General features: G+C 37.7%; 1 non-coding gene across 1 annotated transcript; it reads left to right on the top strand.

Annotated features, from left to right (window-relative positions):
- The first annotated feature begins 377 nt into the window (after positions 1-377).
- Positions 378-463, top strand: LOC118492017. The gene has a single exon (XR_004892461.1). It is a non-coding gene; the product is annotated as a small nucleolar RNA snoR114 (small nucleolar RNA).
- The last annotated feature ends 5,666 nt before the right edge of the window (positions 464-6,129 follow it).

Below are 6,129 nucleotides of genomic sequence, written 5' to 3'. Positions count from 1 at the left end.
AAATTTTAATAAAATATTATGTTGGCCGTTCAAAAAAAAAGTACTGAAGGATACAATTAATGCTTTAATGTACATGTAGTAATTATAAAAAGGCAAAATCAGTTTTTTGTTGTTTCGTCTAAATTCTTATTTGATCAGTTATCTAAACTATAATTATTGTTAGATACAAAAGATGACGTTGTTCGAAAAGTTCTATCATTTCCTTATTTTATTTATGCCTAAAGTAATGAATACCGTTTAGCGAAATCAACCCACAAGAAGCGTGTGCTCTAATGGGTGTTGTCAATTGTAGGAAGCCGAAGCACCAGTGGTCTAGTGGTAGAATAGTACCCTGCCACTGTACAGACCCGGGTTCGATTCCCGGCTGGTGCACTTATGAGCTGTGATGTCATGCGCCTTTTACTGGTGGATGGGTCCATCAGATTATCTGATTATAGAAGAGATTCTAGGTTATTCTGAGCTCTTGATTTTTTTATTGAACATTTATTTATAGCTTTCTTTTTCCTGGAAAGTATTATTATACATTCGAGCCATAAGCCATGAATTTATGCTAAAATTGAAGATCTATTGCAAGTGTATGTATGCACACATAGTTGATTCAACGTGTTTTACCAAACGCAATTCGAAAGAATACTTCATTGCTATTTGTGCTCTTAAAGTAAAGTCGGATCAGGTTAGAACTGGTTTTCTAGGAAGGGCATGTTCAGTTCTGGTTCGTGTCGAAAACCGGTTCTTAACCACCTGGTTCCATAGTGTAGGTTCCCAAACTGATTATAACCCATCAGTTCTAGTAGTGAAGCTCTATAAATATTGTACCATTGTCAGAATTTTCTCAACTTGAAAGGCCATATCAAAGCCCAAATTGGGCATTACAATTCGTTTTCTAAAAAGAATTGACGTAGTTTTTATTTTTATTTTATTTTTTTAACACATGAATACATCATAACTTTAACCTTGCAGGATTTAACGTACACCATTTCACTACTGGGATGTCTCGTTGACGACAAAAGAATTATTGACACAGAGACATTTCCTGTGAAGTGGGGTAAAAGGAAAACTGCCATCCAATATTGTTAATGGGTTGGGTTCTGCTTTAAACATGTTCTATAGATTAAACACATAAAATGATAAAAACCACCAAAGTATATTACCAATAACAAACAAGTTTTGATCATACTTTATCAATGTTTCCATCATATGGCCAAACCACTAAATTCATATTCATCAAAAATCATAAACCATTTGTTATCGGCTAACTCACACCCTTTAATACTATTTAAAAACCCAGCCATTTGTCTATTACAAGACATAAACCCTTAACCTCATATGAAAAAAACACATTTTTATACACATTAATGTCACTTTTTTCTATAAACTTAGTTAACTAGAAAAGAAATATATACTAAGATTTATTTTCTTCACCAACAAATATAGCGTACATACTAATAAATAGAATGCAAATACTAATTAGTTAGTAAATATATTTTGTAATGGCAAACATATCTAAATTCATATTATCTTTTTTTTTTTTTTGAACGGCCGACAAAAATTTTATTATATAATGTAGCAAGAAGCTACCCACCAAACTTACATATGTTTATAAGAACCACCAAGTTACATAACGGACTACATACACGTATAACTAGTCACCAACATCAAACCGACACCACTTCTCCCATGTTAAGGCCGCCATTTTCGATCTATTCTTCACCCATAGGAATGCCATAGCTTTAATCTCATCTACTATCCTTGTGACATTCGGGACTCCCTGACCATGAACCGATTCGTTTCTCATCTTCCAAATGCTCCAAAAAGTCACTAGCACAATGGCATGTAACGCTTTCCACTTCTTCCTAGCACTCACTGGGACACCGGTGGGGCTTAATAAGTCGCTAATCCCAAAAGCAAAAATAGGGGGGATTTTGCACCAATCAGCTATGATTTGCCATACTATTTGAGAGAACTGGCAGGTTAAGAATATATGCTCGCTAGTTTCCGACCACTCGCCACACAAGACACATTGATCATTTTGAACCGGGATGTTCCGGCGAATCAACGCACTTTTCGACGGGAGTCGGTCCATCTCTGCCCTCCACGCAACAAACGCCACCTTTTTCGGAACCCAGTTGTTCCATTTGAATGGATTTACTGGAGCTACACGATTAAACGTTGTCAAGAGCTTTTTAACCGAGGCAACATTGAAGATTCCATTAGGTTCGTATTTCCAGGTCCAACAATCCTTCCCTGGGCCCAACCTCACCCCGCAAACCGTGCTAATAAGTTGCTGAAGCTGGGCCTGTTCGCTGTTATCTAGAACTGGGCTGGCCCATACCCACGAAAATGCCGGGCCTGATTCGTCCATAACCAACCGATCAGACACTAAGCAGTCTTTGACGCACTCCATCTTGAAAAGGACCGGGAATTTAACATACAGCGGCTGCGGTTCAATCCATAAGTCTAGCCAAAATTGAACGTTGGCCCCACTTTTTACTGCTGCACAAGCGGCCTCATTGAGGTCAATTCCAGCCGGTAACAAGGACTGGCGAATACTAATTATGCTCTTCCAAGGTCCAGAAATAGATACTTTCATCGGAATAGCGTTCCATGCTCTAGAGTTGTGGTGAATAGCCCAAATTACCCGCCGCCATAGACTATCCTTTTCCGTTTTGAATCTCCACCACCATTTTGCCAACAACGCTAAGTTGGCATCTCTTAATGAACCAAATCCCAACCCCCCATATTCAACCGGAGCAATAGTTTTTTCCCATGCTACCCAATTCATTTTCGCTTTCTCTTCCGATCCACCCCAAAAAAATATTCTCCTAAATTTATCGAGTGCTTCCAAAACTTTAACCGGAGCTTTAAAGAGCGATAGGAAATAAGTTGGGAGAGCATTTAACACCGACTTGATTAAAGTAATCCTACCCCCATACGAAAGTGTTTTAGCTTTCCATAAGGAGAGCCGGTTTTTAAAGACCTCCACCACCGGCTTCCAATTTATTTCCTATTGGGTAGCATGGGAAAAAACTATTGCTCCGGTTAAATTCATATTATCTACTTTTTAAGACTTGAACTAGCATTACGGTGACTAAACACATAGGAGGCGTTTGGTTCCCAAAATATTTATGAATGAATTGGAATTTAATGAAATTGAAATTAATTCCAACGAAAGTAACTTTTGTGTTTGGTTGGTATTTTTTTTTCAAGAGTAAATAAATTACAAATTTTTTCTTTTGTGTTTGTCTCAAATTTCAGGCGATGTCATTTACCTTTAAAATTGATGACTTTTGTACTTAATGTTTGAAAATGTTTCACGTTATGTCCTTTAGGGTAAACCCAGTTATAATTTTCAGTTAAGTTATGTCATATGCACTGCACATGAGGATAGTATTGTCTTTTCACATCCTAATTTATAAATGATTTTTAGAAAACAAATAAAACCACCACTACAACATATCCAAACTTTTCTTTTATTTTAACCCAATCAAACATTTGGTAGGTCTTGTTTTACACCCAATTTGCTCAACCCTGCACCAACCATCAGCACTCACTCCACCGTCTCCAACATCACCATCAACATCTACCCCTTCGATCCACCATCACCAACCACCCTTCACCCCACCACTAGAGGTGTACAAAAAAACTGATTACGCAATCGAAACCGGTAAAAAAACTGGAACCGGTTTTTATAAAAAACGGTTTTTTTATAACTGGTTCGGTTACAACCGATTTGACCGGTTATTGATCGGTTACCCATTTTCTGGACCGATTCGGGTTTAAAACCGGTTTTAAAAAAAAAACGGTTAATTAATCGATTAAACAAAAAAACCGGTTAATAACCGGTAACGACTAGAAAAAAAACCGATTAAAAAAAACGGTTTTAACCGGTTATTTTTGCCCAGATATGTTTAACGGTCATATGACCGTTTGGGTGCAATTTTAGCCGTTTTTTTTTTTTTGTTTTTTTTTGTTTTTTTTTTTTTTTTGCCTAAAACTCATCTCCAACTAGTATAAAAGGTTTGTGGGTCTCTAGGTTCAATCACAACACTTGAGAACTCTCAAAAAATCTAAAAAAGTCTCTTATTCTTGTTCAATAACTCTCAAAACGCTATGGCAACCTCTAGTGCCCATGATTCGGTCCATGTTGGCGAGTCTACAACCGACACGGTGATTCGTGTTGTTCCAACGAAGCGCAACCCCGAGGTTTGGTCACATTTTGATTTGTGCGAGATGGCCAACGGTAAAAGAAAAGCGCGTTGTCATCATTGTCAAGGCTTTTACGCCGAAACCGCAAACTCCACCTTGAAACAACACATTGAAAAACCGTTTTGCAAGGCGTTGAAACAACAACACGTTGGTGGTCAAACTTCCATGGCAAGTGATGGCTCTAATATTTTCAACTACAATTTCAATATGGTTAGGGATGAAATGGCGAAGTTTGTAATCCAAGAAAGTTTGCCGTTCAACCACTTCGACAACCAACGCTATACAAAGATGGTTCAACGAACTTTCCAACCACGATACACCCATGTAAGTCGTGCTACGCTTAGGAGGGATTATTTAAAATTGTGGAAAAAAGCTAAACTAGAATTAATTTCCTATTTTGAAAAATTAGAAACCGGTGTTAACTTGACTAGCGATGTTTGGTCCGCACCGCACGGTTCACCCGATTCGTATATTTGTGTCACCGCCCATTGGATTGAACTGGCGACGTGGCAAATGATGAAACGCACGATTTTGTTTAAATTATTCGATTACCCTCACACCGGTGAAGCTATATATAAAGTAATCGACAAATGTATTACAACATACAAATTGGAAAATAAAGTTTTTTCAATATCTTTTGATAACGCCTCAAACAACACGAGCGCAGTAACGCGTTTAAAATTAAAATACAATCCGATTTGTGAGGGTACTTTTTTCCATAGCCGATGTGTTGCACACATCATAAATTTGGTCGTTCAAGATGGTTTAAGGGTTATTGAAACACAAAAAGAAGCTTTCAAAAGAATGTTACGAAGTATATTTAGTAACACGCAAAGACATTCAAAATATATTAAAACTTGTAAGGAAGCGGGTCGAATATGCTTAGGACCCAATTGGGACGTTGCTCATAGGTGGAACTCGACTTGCATTATGTTTGAAAAAGCTATTTTGCAAAAGGAAAGTTTAATAGAATTTTATAACCTTTTGGCTAGTCGTGGAAAGTGTTCGCCTTACCACCCATCGGGTTGGGAAGCTATTGAAACTGTTACACAAGTGCTTCAAGTTTTCAAAACATCAACAAAGACTTTATCGGGGGTTTATTATCCAACAAGTTCATTGGTACTTCACAATTTGTTTAAAATGTGTTTGAAAGTAAACGAGTTGTCGGTTAGAGGTAGACCATATTGTGACATGGCGGATACAATGAAGGAAAAATTAAGAAAATATTTTAAAGAACTACCGGCGGTTTTCACTTGTGCCGCCGCTCTAAACCCTTGTTTTAATATTTTTGGAACCGGGTCTTTGATTGAAAAAATTGCACACCAATTGAATTTAAACACCACTCAAGAACCAAACTTTGGTGAAGTCGCAAAATCTCGTTTCAACGATCAACTTTCAAAATTGTTTGATGTTTATGTAACAAAATATGGTTCAACCTCGTCACACATTCACGAGTCAATGAGAAACGCCGCTTTCGGTGAAGGTTCAAGTCAAATGGAAGATACCGATTTGTATGTTTATAACCAATTGTATGATGAGTCGAGTCAAATGCATCGTGGTAACACTAGTAGTAGTGAACTCGGTCGGTATGGTGGGTCTAACTTTCTACAAATGATGAGTTCACAAGACTTTAAAAATTTTGATTTGGTGGCTTGGTGGAAAAGTAAGGAAGATCAATTTCCGATCTTAGCCACAATGGCCCGAGATTTACTAACGGTCCAAGCTTCCACGGTAGCTTCGGAAAGTGTTTTTTCTATTAGTGGTAGGGTGATTTCGATAAGGAGGACTCGACTAACACCTAAGGCGGTTGAGATGTCGATTTGCTTAAAAGATTACTTGGATGCGGCGGAGAGAGTTCAAGACAAACGTTCACTCGAGGAAGAATTAGATTACGAAGAAGAAGTTTACGAGGACGAGGTCGAA

Source organism: Helianthus annuus, chromosome 4 (assembly GCF_002127325.2).
Source record: "Helianthus annuus cultivar XRQ/B chromosome 4, HanXRQr2.0-SUNRISE, whole genome shotgun sequence".
In the NCBI taxonomy this organism is placed as follows: domain Eukaryota; kingdom Viridiplantae; phylum Streptophyta; class Magnoliopsida; order Asterales; family Asteraceae; genus Helianthus; species Helianthus annuus.
The sequence above is the reverse complement of the archived record's forward strand: the minus strand, read 5'-3'. Positions and strand labels throughout refer to the sequence as shown.